Source organism: Perognathus longimembris, chromosome 28 (genome assembly GCF_023159225.1).
Source record: "Perognathus longimembris pacificus isolate PPM17 chromosome 28, ASM2315922v1, whole genome shotgun sequence".
Classification (NCBI taxonomy): domain Eukaryota; kingdom Metazoa; phylum Chordata; class Mammalia; order Rodentia; family Heteromyidae; genus Perognathus; species Perognathus longimembris.
In genome coordinates, this window is record NC_063188.1 from 94,809,594 (window position 1) to 94,825,826 (window position 16,233).

Below are 16,233 nucleotides of genomic sequence, written 5' to 3' on the forward strand. Positions count from 1 at the left end.
CTGAAAGCTTGTTTAAGCTCATAATCACTTATCCTTATGAAACTTTCCGTATTTGCTATCTCAAGTTCCATATCTATCTACTTTTCACCTGGATAATAATCTACATAAAATTGCTCTTCTAGAGAGAACTCACCCAGTGGAGTAAGCAAAAACACACATACACTCACTGACTTTAACACATATGGGTATACTTCCTCCAAATCCTAACATTTTTTGGTCATTTACTGTCATCATTGCTCAGCAACTTGAAAAAAAAAAGTTTCTGTTTCCTCGGTATTTTGCAGTTTTTTGCAATCTGGTTTTAACTTTACTGAAAAGTATACTTCTTAAAACAACAGACGATGACTTTATCAATCCTTTATCTATTGTAACTACAGTCACACTGACACTCTTTCACATATGTCTTGGTTTCCTATGATGTGTTCCTTGTTCTTCTTCCTTCCACCAGCCAGAATTCTTCATCTGAAGCTATACTACAACTGTTATTGAGCTGAAAGTTATCTTGTTTTTTCTCTTAACCTAGTTCTGTCACTGAGAACAAAATGGGACTCAGTTGCTCATTCCAAAACAACATATTTAGAATAACAGCTTTCAATGCTGCCTTTATAAAATTTGTTTTTACATTTTATTTCTATGTTCAATTTCACTACTTCAAACACTCTTTGTGGTCATGCTTTACAGGTACCTACATATTTGACACTTTTCTCTATAGTAATGATTGTATAGTATATGTACTTGTTTATATATCTAATATGAACATATATGCATTCATTTAGCTATTACTTTAGTTGTTGCTGTTAATATAAAATGGAATCTCAGTATTTTTCTCACTGAAGATGTGACTTGTTTTTCTGCACAATGGAGACTTTGTCAAACTTATTACTTTCTCTTAAACCTAAATTTATAACATTCTTATGTAATCTGGGCATTTGAACTCATTACCTTGATCTTTTGGGTATTCTAGTAATATTTTTAAACTTAAAATTTCTTCTTTTAATTTATATTTGTTTTCCTAATTTTTCTTCTACAATTTTAAATGTACATATTTTTCAAAATTCATTGAACTTGTATTTTTATTAATTGGAATAAGCAACTAAATAAGCAAAAAGTGTGTCCTTTAGATTGTATATACCTTGATTAAGGAAAGCATTTTCAAGATCCAATACAGATCATGAAATAAAATCTATTTTTAAATGCAAAAATAATTGCTGTTCTACACACATATCTATATATGAGAAAATTTTCATTGTTTTAATTTTTCTGGAGTCATTCTTTGGTAATTAATAGGGTGACCCTTGTCCTTCTCTGTGGGATTATGTTATTCCTGTATTGTTTAAGTAAATTTAATTACGATCCATTCCTTAGAATTTGAAATTTATATCAGAAAAGTGTCTATCACACTATCTATAGCATAATCAATTTTCTCTTTTCCATTCGCATAATGAACAGAAACATAAAAGCCACAGGATTAGGGGAAACAGTAGTAGATGCACATTTTTATTAAATGAACATCTTTATTTTTATTATTGTGTGTATAAGCAATTAATAGATGTTTAACATCTTGATATATAAGATCTACTTTAAGTGTAAAAATATCAGTTGCTTTATACTTTTTAACATTTCTGTCATTAATTTGGGGTCTTTTATTGTATATCTACATTTAATATGACAATATAAAAGCATTATTTGCTCTCATGTAAACTGTAAGACTTTAAGAACTTATATATTTCACTTATCATTAAACTGTGAGACTAAGAACTTATAAAATTAGAAATCTGTGCCCACTTTCATCCATATATCTATGTTTCATTCCATTCTAATTTCATACCTATAACAATTTATGTATGGATTCATTTATTTTTGAGATAAACTAGGCAAGTGAGTTATGTTTTGAGTAAGTATTTAAATAAATAAATATTCACTTAGATTTTATTGATACTGAAAATGTGCAACTGGGTATCAGAACATTCACATACAGCTGTTGCTCCTAGATATCTTTATATGAATAATTTTTATTTTAGTTATTTGGAAATAAAATATGCATACTGAAATAATTCACATCAGTATAGTTTTTTACTCAGAGCAATTTGATTACACAAAATAGTACATAGTTCAGAATTCAGTGAATTCTCAATCTACTAAACACAATGTACTGTTCTATGTTCAACAAACATACTGTAATGTTATTCATTTAGCTTGTGTCTATCCCCTCCAACGATTCTGTTTTAATGACAAAACTGATATGAGTGTGTCTATACAAATAGGCCAATATACATTGCTACTTTTATACATGTCTTAGGGGTACTTTTTAGATAGTGGATTAAGTATCAGTATGATGAACAGGAGTCTAAACAAAAACTGATCAAATTTAATACTTTTCCTAATTTAAAGGAGCTTCATAGGGGAAAAGCCAGTTGGATGATTACAGGATATTCTCCCAGGAATTTATACTTTCAAGAAGGCAACAGAGCTCAAGGCACATCTTTACTTTCATTTTGTTTTGCTTTATAACATATAGCTGAGAACAAAATCATATTTTTAAAGATTATAAGTTATAATAGATTTTTAATTTTTAATAATACTCCCAAACAGGATTTAGAGCAGTGAACACATAAAATAATCATATATTACAGTAATAATTACATTATGATATGACTCCACACATGTTACTGACCATACCTGCAAACACACACATCTGTAACAAAGATTACTGAAACTAGAATTACTTTTGAAGATATCATCTTTGAGTAGGGATAGATATAACAACAACTATGTAAACCAAAAAGAGAAATGGAACAATTTCAAAAGTAGACAAAACATTGCCAGGGAAATAGAGTGTTTCCCTCAACTCACAGTTGTTTTCCATTTTTCAGTGTTTTGTGTAGCAGTACTTGGGTTTGAAGTCAGAGCCTCATGTTTGCTAGGCAGATACACTACCACTTGAGTGCCCATGCTCCCATCTCATGTTTCTTCTTAAACTGAATTAATGGAACATGAAATGTTAATACAAAAGACAAAAAATTATTTATAGAGTAGATGGAATTGAAACTGTGCCACAATTCAAAACTTGATCATTAAGAACAGGAAAATTCAAGCCCATGAACTGTCTAAATAAATAATACAATAAAGGGTAAAGTTCTGAAATGGAATAAATAAACAAAACTAAAGCTAGAAATACGGGTTTGGTATGACACCATATCCCCAAATTTGAACTTAAGACTATACCCTGGTGTTTTTCAAAGACCAGTATACATTAAAATAACCTGGAATAATCCTTAAGCAAATTTTAGGCTCCCCTTCCAAATTTTAGCTTCAGAAGATCTGGATTATAATTTAATTTAAATTTTTTAAAAGTGTTCCCTAGTGATACAATTTCTTCAGTGATGATGTTCTGAACACCACTGCTCTAATTAATGTCTACAAAGGAAGCAGTAATATACAATCTTCTGTTTAGAAGGATCAGTTTCGTGATAAAATGAAGGATGGGTTGCAAGTAGACAGATGAGAAGAGAAAGACCTCACTTTGAAAGTTCTTAACATAGGAGAAATGACGACAAGAGGTAATAAAGCAAAGAAAAAGGAAGTTGTAGAGGTTGATGTCATAGGATGTAGAGATTGATGAGCTAGGAGAGATAGGGAAGAGAAGGAGTTAAGGAAAACTGAAGTAGTAAGCCAGGCTTCTAGGGAAGACTGCTATCACTGATAGAAATATGGAGCACAAGCAGGTGCAAGCCAGCAGATGGCAAGTACAGTTGTTTTAGAAGGTTCACTTATTCGCTTACAACACCTTTTCTCTCTTTATTACAAATGTTTTGTACAGCAGAATGTTACTACATTAGCAGTTTGGTCTGTATAATAAAATCACTTCTGTGGTTCCTTTTTATACTGAATCCTGTTGGGCATCCAAGTCTCCCATTTCCCTTGAACTTTGTCAGTAACTCTAGAGACTTGAATGCCAACAGGATTCAGTTACTGACAAAGTTCAAGGGAAATGGAAATGAAGTCTGTTGAATATTTTAATATGCAGATGATTTTATATTAATAATATCATGCTGATTTATAGTCTCATTACATTGTTGAAGAAATTGGGGGAATTCAATGTATGGTTTATATATTATTCTTTCAATTGAATATCTTAGGGATAAAGTCATTCTTAATTGGTTGCTAAGTCTATTTTTTATCATAGCAGAAAAGATTTCCTGCAAAAACAACATGCTGTACACTCATTAACTTTACATATAGTTTTGCACATTATTAACAAGCCTTTGCCTTTGGGGAACCGGAACATTCATACACATTTTAAATAGTTAATAAATTTGAGATAAAGTGTTTATATATACATCTATAGTGTATATTTATTAATGTGATTATTTATAAAAATAGAAGCAAATTTAAGGTATATCAACGGTATTTAGCAATTCAAAGATCTTCAAGTACTTCCTTAAATGAAATTATAACACACACACACGCACACACACACACACACACACACACACACACACACACACACACACATTACCTTCAAAACAGAAGACTTTTCTGGCCCAACAGCAGTACCTCATTATATTTATTGCACTTTTTTATTTATATGTAAGTTTACATTCTTATATAAAACTTGCTTTTTATATGCATGAATGATAATACTTTCATGTAGGAACATATACCCAGGTGTGATAGGGTAAACCTGTAATTCTAGTCCTTGGGAAGCTGAGACAGGAAAATTGCAAGTTCTGGGCCAGCCTGGTTCCATAGTGAGATGATGTCTTTAAATAAACTGAACAAAATAAGAAAAGAGGAACATAGAGCTTTACATAGCTCATATAGCTAAGCACCTTTCTTTGGCTACCCTACTAAAAACACTGTAGTTGTGGAACTTCGCATAGTCCTCAAAAGTGAAAATTTTAGAGACTCAGCAGTCATATCATGGTTCTTTAAGATGTTTCAGGGTATAGAAAAAATAAAGGTTTAGGAGGAATGATTCTATGCCCCACTCTGTGGGATTAAGGCATTTAAAAGGTTAATTGCACAGCATGTTAAATTTGGTTTTCTTCCTTTTGAACATGCAGCTTATTTTTTCCCAGTGTATTGTCATGGGCAAAATGGGACATTTGAGTTAAAACATAATTATTATTTCAATCTTCAATCTGGTGCCCATGGATATTTTTCAAACCTAAACAAGGCCATATGGTGAGTTATTCTCAGGGATTGTAAACTAGGTAGATGAATCATAAGATAGATTGTTAGAGAGATAGTTGAGATATAGTTAGGTAGGTATTTCTTTTTTATTATTCATTAGGTTTTGAACACAAGTTCTTACCATAGTGATTGAAAACAAATTCTACCCTGGCCTATAAAACAACTCTTTTGAGTACCATGCAATTATGAAAAGTAAATATTTACTCTGAAATGTATAAAGTGGGTCCATTCTCTTTCTTTACTTCCATTGCTGTGCTATGAAATAGTCAATCACATATACTTTTATTCTATAAATTGGAAAATACTGAATAATTCAACAGCTTTGAAATTTCAGAACTTCATTCAGCAGTGTAGCTGTAGTCCCTGATCTCTATTTTAATATGCTGCCAGTTATTGCAAGTCATAATAACACAATACAGGGCCTGGATGAATATCATTCACTCCGTTGTTTTCTTGAATGGCTTCGGGGTATGAAATAAACTACAGTACATCAGTGTCCTCATAATGAGATCGTTGTGCTGGATAAACAAGTTTCCCACAGGCTCTACCTGCTGATAGGACCCAGTGAACCAAATATTTAACACTTCACAGAGGCTCCTCCTTGCTATTCTTCAGTATTGCATACATCATTTTTATGAGAAAATTTGATGCAAAGGAGTAGAAAATTGAGCTACTGACTCCTGGATTCATTGCTACAACCTGGCTTACTAACAAAAGCCTCAATTCAATTTCTGGGTCTTGGGAGATAATAGAACTTTCAAAGTTTCCCAATAAAATTGTAGAAATATAAATTCTTGTTCCATCTGACCAATTTGCACACAGCATTCAGTGAAACCAGTTTGACCAAGGAAATCACTGTAACAAAGCATGGAGTTAATGCAGTACTTGTTCATTTGCTGGAAATAGTCACTGAAAAAATTGACTCATGCAGAAAATGGAAACATTTTTATTCCATGTTTAAAAGATGACAGCTTTGCTTTAAAAACATTTACTCTGCCATTAGAATGAGCGCTGAAAGGAAAAAATAACAACAACACACACAACTCAGGAATAATATTTTGATAGTTTTCATGTACAAGGGTGTTAGAAAGCAAATTTACTTTGCTTGTATTTGCATATCTTTGGATTTTTTTTTACCACTAACTTCCATAGTATAATGATAATATCCTTAAGGGATCATAGCTTTCTTTTATAGAATGGTACCAAGGTCCAGTGTTCCTCAATTAAATTGACATTATTCTCATAATGGAAATACAGTTTCTTAAATTCTTTGATGAAGACATGACCAGGACATTATGAGAGAGTTAATTTTTCCTAGGGAGCCAAAAATGATTTTATGGAAGCTTGCACGAATATGACTTTTATATCAGTCATCAATTCTTTTATAAAAATTCCAGCAAGTGAGATAAGGTGGCTTAAAAGTAGGTATAACAATGATAAGGTGTATTTTAAAAATAACATTTTGTGTAAAGAACAGTTTGTGGGCCAAGGATAGTGGTCATGGAGGGTAAGATTGGAAAAGGAAGGTCATTTGTTATAAATAATGTTCAAATCAGCCATGACACCTAACCAAGGGGAGACAGATGCTAAGCATGTAAACAATCTATGTCATGAGCTTATGAGAAATGACAAACTCGCCAGATCAGAGTCCTTTTCACTGAGAAAAAATAAAAGGTTAAAAGTAGATTTAGGACCAGTAAAGCTGTAATAGTCAGGATTAATCTAAATTTACTAAGGAACAGAAAACATGAATAAATACAGAAAGCTAATACTAACAATATGACTAAAACTGTGAGCTGAGAAAAATTTAGGAAAGGTAGAGAAATCAAAACACCAATAAAGATAAGAATCTACAAATTATTAAACTAGAGCTTAATTTTTATATTTAGTTGTAGATTTTAATTCTATACATCCTTAAAGTTTTTGTAAAAACAGTTTGAACAGGCTCTTGTACTTAAAAAATAGAGCAGAATCAAATATATTCCTAATTGGGATCTTAAGTATAAGGAGATTTTTTTCTTTACTTGCCACTAAAGTAATAAAAATACTGTCTTATATATTATTTGAAAGGGATGGTTGAATATAAATTTATTCTATAAATATACTATAGTATTATATATTACTATATTGTTTAAATTGTTTTGATTTTTATTATAATACAGAATATGATCATTGTCATTTTGATTGAATTGCTGATTATTGCCTTTACCTTGAATATCAAAAGAAAGATGTCTAAGTCACAAAATACCATGCATTTTCAAATCAAGTCTACAGATTTTATACCAATTTATATTCCAATGGACAATGCATGGGAGTATTCAATTCACACCATCATATATATCTATATATAATATGAATTGTTTATGTTATTATTATATATCTTCAATTTCCATTTTTCCAAACCTGATTATAAGTCCATGAACAACATTACCCTAACAACATGATCCTAATCAGATTTTCTCAAGTTAACATTTTTCATACTTTTCTCCAATCTCCAAGTATATTCAGATGATGTTGAACTCTACATATACATCTAGGCTTCTACTTGTTGATTTTCAAATGTATTGTCTACTGATTAATCTTTGGAAACTCTAAATTCAGTCCTTATTAATGGTGGTAGCTGCTGGTAGAAGAGGACTGTATGTTTCTGTATTGTCCTACTCTGTACGAATTATTCCAACCTGATGGTCATAATAGGTATTTTCTTCTAACAACCATTGTTGTTAAGGAAAACATTTTGATATTTATTACTACACTTCATTACCACAGAGTGATCAATAATTTTTTTTTTTTTTTTTGGCCAGTCCTGGGCCTTGGATTCAGGGCCTGAGCACTGTCCCTGGCTTCTTCCCGCTCAAGGCTAGCACTCTGCCACTTGAGCCACAGCGCCGCTTCTGGCCGTTTTCTGTATATGTGGTGCTGGGGAATCGAACCTAGGGCCTCATGTATCCGAGGCAGGCACTCTTGCCACTAGGCTATATCCCCAGCCCAATAATTTGAAATCCTTAAATACTATGTATTCACACCAAAATAAAAGCATAAAACTGTGTCTTTGCATTTTCTCACTTCTCATTTTCTTTGTCATTTTCCAATGACAAATAGACATAAAATCTAACCAAAATCCAACATATTTGAATTAAAATAATTGTTACCCTTCAGTGACAGCAAAGTTTTTGTGATTTAATATGTTAAATGTAGGCTCTTATATAAAATTATAAAGTTGATATGAACTTATAGATACAAAACTGCATCACTGAGCTAGATACCTCTGGCTCACTCCTGTAAGCTTAGCTACTCAGGAGGCTGAGTTCTGATAATTTTTCAAAGCCAGTTTAGGAATGAAAGTCCATAAGACTCTTACCTCCAATTAACCACTAAAATGACAGAATCAGAAATGTGGTCAAGTGGTTGAGTGCTAAGCCCAGGCAAAACTGCTCAGGGACAGTAACCAGGCCCCGAATTCAAGCCCTAGGACTGTTACAAAATAAACAAAAATAGCATTTATTACTTTAATTTTTTCATAGAAAAATATGCAGAATTGGATGCATGACTCAAGTAGTAGAGCTCCAGCCATGAGTAAGGAAGCTGAGTGAGAGCATAAGACCCCGAGTTTAAGACCCAGTAAAAAGCACAAGAAAAATATCATGCTATAAGTATGGTATCTATATATCTATATCTATCTGTCTATCCATCCTTCTATTCATCTAGTCATGAAATAGCACAGCACTCGAAGACTTTTACGAAAAAATTAACATTGACGATAGAATCATGACGTAAATCCAGTATTGATGTATTTGTTCATTCATTTCCTCATAATGTTTTGTATACTTAGACCAGCCCCAAAATTGCAATTTTCAAAGATCCCACAAATGAATAAACCCATGTATTATCTTATTCTTTTAACTTCTGATACCTGTTTTGAAATTTGCTTATGAGTCAAGTTCAACAATGTTTTCTTTCCCATAATTTCCCTTAGATCTGACTCAAGAACTTTTATACTCCTTCTACTCTCTCTTTCTTGTCAAGAAAAACACAGAAAGCAAATTCCCTTGTGTGCTGGGAATTCGAGTTCAATGGTATATTCAAACAGACTTTGAAATTATTCTGAAAGAAATGAGCAGTAATTCCCCCAGAGTATGGGAAGATCATCCTCCTATCCCTCACATCTTTTCACACTGTGATTAGTAGTGGAAGGATACCAAACTAACTGCATTTCAGTTCAGAGTACAATTGATGTGACACTGAGAATGTACCATAAACATGGACTGTAACATTTCCTAATTTTCATGAGAAGTTCACAACTTCAGAACTTCAGCATTTTGGCAGTTCATGGCTACTAATGGTCACTAAGTACGGTGCAAGCTTTAAAAAAATAACAAGTATGTGAGCATAAATAAGATCATTGCCAGTTGCTGGTGGCTCATGACTGTCATCCTAGTACTGAAGAGACTGAGATCTGAGGATTAAGGTTCCAAGCCAGCCCAATCAGGAAAGTCAATGAGACTTTCATCTGTAATTAACTAGCAAAAGGCTACAAGTGGTGCTGTATTTCAAGGGGGTAAAATGCTAGCCTTAAGCAAAATAGCTCAGGGACAGTGACCAGGTCCTCAGCTCAAGCCCTAGAACTAGCACACACTCACACAACCATGTATTAACTTTACATTGCAATTTTGAATTGACCCTCTTATTACACTGTATTTTAAACAAAGAAGTGAAGATACTTTCAAAACTACACCTACTGGCAACAAAATCAACTAGATCTCCATGATACCTTACCTATATATTTTCAAAATGACTTGGGAAATGTACACATTGAAAATGACATCATAAGAATCATCTGCACCCTAGGAACTGGTGGCTTACACCCATAAACCTCACTAATCAGGAGGCTGTGATCTGTGGGTTGAGATTCAAAGCCAGACCAGACTAACAAATGCACAAGTCTCTTTATTCCAATTATCCAGCTAGAAGCTGAATAAATGAAGCATCCCCAAGTAGTACAGTGTAAACTGTAAGTGACAAAAGTTAAGCAAGAGGCAGGACCTGGAGTTCAAGCCCTAGTACTCTCTGTATACATATGAATACAGTAAATCCCCCTGTATAACATGCCTAGCTAAATAATTGATACGATTATGATAGATACCCAAGTTATGTTCTTTGATCTTTAGGGATAAGAGGGCACTACTCTATTTCGATTCTGTGAAGTCCATAGAATAGTTATTATCTTTTTCCAGGGTTCTGCCTTGCTAATCGACTATAATGTGATACAAAGGAAAAGATGTCAATTTGAAAATAAAAGTATCAACATTGCAATGCAACATTTAGGGATCAACACAGCCAAATCAGGCTGACTGATTTTCAGGATAGATACTCTATGTGTTAAGCATAAAGAGACTTCAAATGTTACCTGACAAATATAGTAATGGTAGTTCCTTTTTAATTGAAAAGCTTGATATTATAGACACATATTAATTCATGCTTATTTAAACTTGTCTGAATAATTAATAACTATGCAGTTTGGACTCAAATTAAATATAATTAAAAGAATTGATGGAACCAGAGTTATATAATAGAGCTCAGTGAAACAATCTCAACTTAACAAAAAGCTGGTTATTCGTTCAAAATCCCACCAAAAGAAAAATGAAATTGAAAACACTCTGAAAGGCTTGTCAAGAAACAGAACGTGATAACTGAATTTATATTTCTCAATGTTTATGTCAGTATTACTTTGTGTATATAAGTTCATTCAAGTTTTAAAATTATAAATGTATTGTACTTATATAATGTTACTATATTGTATTTATAGCCACTTTTAAGAGTCTATTAGAAAATCTCTACAGCTAAAATAAGTAAACCAAGGTAACTTAAATGTTTCCCTGTCTCTTGCCTCCTCCCACTTCTGTGAATGTTTAGCTAGAGGTGGAAATTATTCACTTTCCTCTAGAGCTTCCCTAAGGAAAATCTGTACACTTACAGAAAATTCAGGTGCATAAAATGTCAACACCCATATTCTAAAGACTATGCTGGAATGTCTCCTCCCCAAAGTTCATTAAAGAATGAAATTCTGGTGCTTGCCTCAGCTGGCACTATTGGCTCACACTTTATAGGTATGAGGAGCTTCTCAAGAGACTGAGATATTAGGATTGTAGTCTGAGGATTGCAGTTCAAAGCCAGCCTGAGTAGAAAATTGCAGAGACATGTATTTGCAATTAACAACAAGAAAAGAATCCAGAAATGGAGCTGTGGCTCAGGAACTTGAGACTTGAGTTAAAGCCCCAGGACAAGAACAGAAAAAATTACAGTAAGCTTGGGGGAAAACAAAACAAAACAAAACACATGTTCTAGTACAGTACATTCAGTGGCTGTATAAACACAAATAGCATAAGATATTTTAAACACTAAAATATCTTTAAGGATTAAAACACCCTCCAAGATTCTAGAAAAGCTGAGCAGGAAATATTCAATGTTACTCTGGAACTGGAAATCTACAGTGTACTAGAATACTTTCAATTTGGAGATTTATAGCTTTTATAAATATATTATTTATTTTTATTTTGCTAGGTAAGAGATGACGAGTGTGATTACAAATAAAAAGGAATCCCTACTGGTGAGCCATTTCTAGGCTAGTTGTCATAGAAACCAACACCCCAGGGCTATTTCTTATCCCCTCCTTCTTCAGTGTCTTTCTATACCGAGCCAAATAGCTTTTAAATGTATTTAGAAGACTTAATGCATTTTTTTTGGTCAGTCCTGGGGCTTGGACTCAGGGCCTGAGCACTGTCCCTGGCTTCTTTTTTTTTTTTTTTTCAAATTTCCATTTTTTTTCAAATTTTTATTATCAAACTGATGTACAGAGAGGTTACAGTTTCATACGTTAGGCTTTGTATACATTACTTGTACCGTTTGTTACCTCGTCCCTCATACCCCCCTCCCCCCACCTCCTTTCCCTTTCCCCCCATGAGGTGTTCCATTCACTTAGACCAAACAGTTTTGCAAGTATTGCTTTTTTAGTTGTTTTTCTTTTTTTACCCCGAGTCTCTCAATTTTGGTAATCCCTTTCAATTTCCTAGTTCTAATACCAGTATACATGGTTTCCAATATACTCAGATAATGTTACAGAGAAAGTGTAGGTTACAACCACAGGAAGGTGATACAAGAACACCATCTATAATAGATACTACAGATACACATGGTACGTTGAAAGTAATTACAACTGTGATATAACAATCATTTCCATAACATGGAGTTCATTTCACTTAGCATCATCTTATGTGTTCATTTTGCTCAAGGCTAGCACTCTACCACTTGAGCCACAGCGCCACTTCTGGCCATTTTCTATATATGTGGTGCTGGGGAATCGAACCCAGGGCTTCATGTGTAGGAGGCAAGCACTTTTTTCACTAGGCCATATTCTCATGCCCCTTAATGCATTTTTTAAGTTGGGTAAAATGGTAAATTTTGAATTATCTTTGTAACAAACTCCTGTTTTTGAACTAGGTATTGATTATTTTATTTAAACTTTATAGTCTGTATTGCATACCTGGATATAGAAACTAATATAATCAATCAAAGAGTTTAAATATTTTAGGAGTCATCAAGCTTTGTATTTACAGGCTTTTTTTCCTCTCATTGCTGTGGAAATGAGTTCCATTATTTTGAAATACTGAGAAGATCATTGAAGGTAATTGAGTTGCAAATACTTCTGTTTTCATTTCTTTTTGGTAACTTGTGCTTCAGCTGGTTTGTACCAGTATTTTCTCTGTGTTTACTAAACTTTTCTCATCTGTAGAGAATGATAATTAGCTAATTTATTGCAACAAATGACCACTAAATGATCATCCATCTTTTAGTATTTTCTTCTCTCATACATAAAGTATACAAAAAATATCTGATCTCAACTCACTAATCTGAGGAACAGCCAAAGGACTGTGATATAACTTATTTCTACTGATAATCTGAATAAGTATTTGGGAATCACTGATAACAAAGGAAGAGTAAATGACTTCTAATGACCCCTAGGCATGTGGTAGACACTACAATATCTCTGAATTGATACTACTCATCAGCAAAGGATTTTGTTTATATTCATTCAATTTTTGAGTAACTGGTATTATATTTTCTGAAAGTGCCTTGCTTATCTTGGTGAAAAATAAAGAATCTATGTTTCTAACCTTTTTAAATATTAACTTACTGAATTTTGCAATTTGTAAAACATATGTAGAAATAAAATAGAAATGAAAGAAATGGCAACATGGATCATTTTCTAGAAACCCATTCAAATGGGAAACAGTTTTATGTTAATGGTCATGATACGTAAGAATGGTCATTACTTTTACTTTTACCGTTTAGTAACTTAAATGCAACACAGATTGTAAAAATTAACTGTTCATAAACTGATGACATAATTATTTAATTCTTCCATTCAATAATTTAATTTAATCAATGCCTATTTGAACAAAAATCACAAGTAACTAATATGTATTGAGAACTTACACTGTGCCAAGCAGTATCCTAATTATTATATATTAGTAGTTTTCATCTTATATTTTGTACCTAAGGGTAGCATTTAACACATATCAGGGAGAGAACAGAATTCTAGGTTGTCTGATACATTATATTCCAATGTATGGTTTATGAAGTAGTAAACAAAAGTTTTATGAATATATCTAGTTGTGAAGATGTCTAAAGTATATTACATTCATGTATAAAAACACCATCATTAAGCTCATTGAAATAAATGCATAAAGAAGGAAAAAAACTAATGTTTATTTAATAAATTATCCTTTATCAAAATGGTAGTAAACAAGAAAACAGTCTTATAGTCCGCACATATTCGAGGGAAACAGACTATCTCCTTGAAAATGGAACAGTAAAAGTGACCACTGCAGCATTAAAAATAAAAAGAAATAAGACTGGGTAATGAAGGAAATAAAAATGCTCCTCACAAGGGATACATGGGAATTTAGCTCAGTGGTAAAGCATTCTTTCAGCCCAGCATTCTTTCTGGGGAACACACACACACCACACACACACACACACACACACACACACACACACACACACACACACGAGTTGGATTGTACCAAATAAATGCATATCATATATAAGAGTGTTTGCTATTTCTGTGTGACTCTACGTTAATAATCGGTGATAGAGTTGAGTAATATAGAGACCATGATTTTATAACATGTATTTTAAGTGCAATGGAATCACTACAATGAAGCAAGGAAGATGAAATATAATCATCAATCTGAAGAGCAGATATTAAATTTGAGCATAGGGTAGCTAGTACACCTACTTCCTGACTTGCAAGTGTCTGAAGAAAGAGCAAGTCTCTGAGGTAGAAACAAGCTTGAAAAGAAATGTCCTCACTACCTTATGTATGTGACTGCAACCCCTCTGTACATCACCTTGACAATAAGATAAAGAATTTAACTTAAGACATTGAACTGATTCTAACACTTGAAAAGTTAGATTAAACATTTATATGAAGAGTCTAAGGAGCTATTTTGGGCCTACAATTAATCTCCAATAAATAATTCAAATATTGAAGATGTTATCTATATGCAAATGGTTGAAGTGAAAAAAAGCAAAACAATCTGGAATCCAATAACAGGAAATCATAGTAGGGCAGATTTTGAACCTTGTTAAAACTATACCAAGAAATGCCATTTTAAAGTAGAAAAGAAACATTTAGGATACTTTAATGAGACACATCTTTTATTTAGTGAGCTATGCTGTATTTTGTATCAAATATATTATTTTATTAATTCCATTATTTTACTAAGCATAAATTTTTCTTACAATAGAAATTAAATAATTACATGGAATAAGATTAGAAGTTATATTTTATAACACTGTTGAAATTCCAATAGTTGTAGAATTTTTAAAAGTACATGTTCTCTCAAGAACTAGAACACTGCAGAGTACTTTTGAGCGATACAGGCATTTTTCCAAAAGGTGTGTGTGTTTGTGTGTATGTGTGTGTGTGTGTGTTTGTGTGTGTGCATGTGTGCATGTGTTTGTGTGTGTGTGAGAGAGAGAGATTGTCCCTGAGCTTCTTTGCTCATGATAGTGTTCTACCACATTTTTTTTAGTAATTAAAGGGAGACCAGAGTCTCACAGGGTTTCTTGCCCAGGTTGTTTTCAAACCACAATCCTCAGATCTCAGTCACCTGTGTAGCCAAGATTATAGATGTAAGCCACCAACAACCAGCTTCCACAGGTTCTTTAGACATCAACAAGAATTAGAATCATACTAGGTTGTAATTCCTGTGAGTATGCCACATATTTACACTTTTGTAAGTATCCATATTTGTCACTAATAAAACATCACATTGACAATAAAATTTAATTTTAGAAAGTATGGTCCAGATTTTGCTGTGAGCCATACATTCTATTAATCCCCCAAGTAAAACAATTGTCAAAAATAAACAGGCATTTTCAAGAAAGAAAGTAGAGGTACATAGTTATAAACTCAGATCTTTCTGAATAGAAAAATTCATCTTAAGTAAAGATAGATTTTTACTTTTAATACCAATGTAAGCTGTTAGAAACAGAACAGAAACTGTATGCTTTCCACAAGAATGATACATGTGTACATTAATAATTTCTCTTTTAAAATCCATGTGGCTGTTTATTTTCAGTTTTTTAAATTGATTTATTTATTGTCAGAGTGATATACAGAGGGGTTACAGTTTAATACTTAAGGCAGTAAGTACATTTCTTATCAAACTTGACTGTTTTATTACAACAAATAAGAAAACTCACTCACCAAATGATAGGTTCCATAATTAGAGTCACAAGTTAGTTTTGTTTGAATTCAGTTTTGTTTACAGTCTACTGAAAACAAAACATTATCTTAGCTCAGATATTTTATTTTATTGGCCTCCTTCTATGATATTCTTCTAGTAGGAAATAATACAAGCTAAAGGACTCATGGTACTATATATAGGCTTAATTTAATATGTAGCAATCACGATGATTAACTGGTTATTTCCCATCAAATGAAGGCAATCTTAAGTATTTACCTACATG

The 16,233-nt window shown here is 32.7% G+C and overlaps 1 protein-coding gene and 1 long non-coding RNA gene across 2 annotated transcripts in view; both read right to left on the reverse strand.

Annotated features, from left to right (window-relative positions):
• Nucleotides 1-16,233, reverse strand: part of Il1rapl1 (interleukin 1 receptor accessory protein like 1) — a 1,145,636-nt gene that overhangs the window by 539,637 nt on the left and 589,766 nt on the right. The gene's annotated exons all lie outside the window — the stretch shown is intronic.
• On the reverse strand, nucleotides 1,860-15,890 carry LOC125343921. Its single transcript, XR_007209385.1, has 3 exons — nucleotides 15,765-15,890; nucleotides 13,234-13,238; nucleotides 1,860-1,870 (listed from the first exon to the last, which is right to left on the reverse strand). It is a non-coding gene; the product is annotated as an uncharacterized LOC125343921 (long non-coding RNA).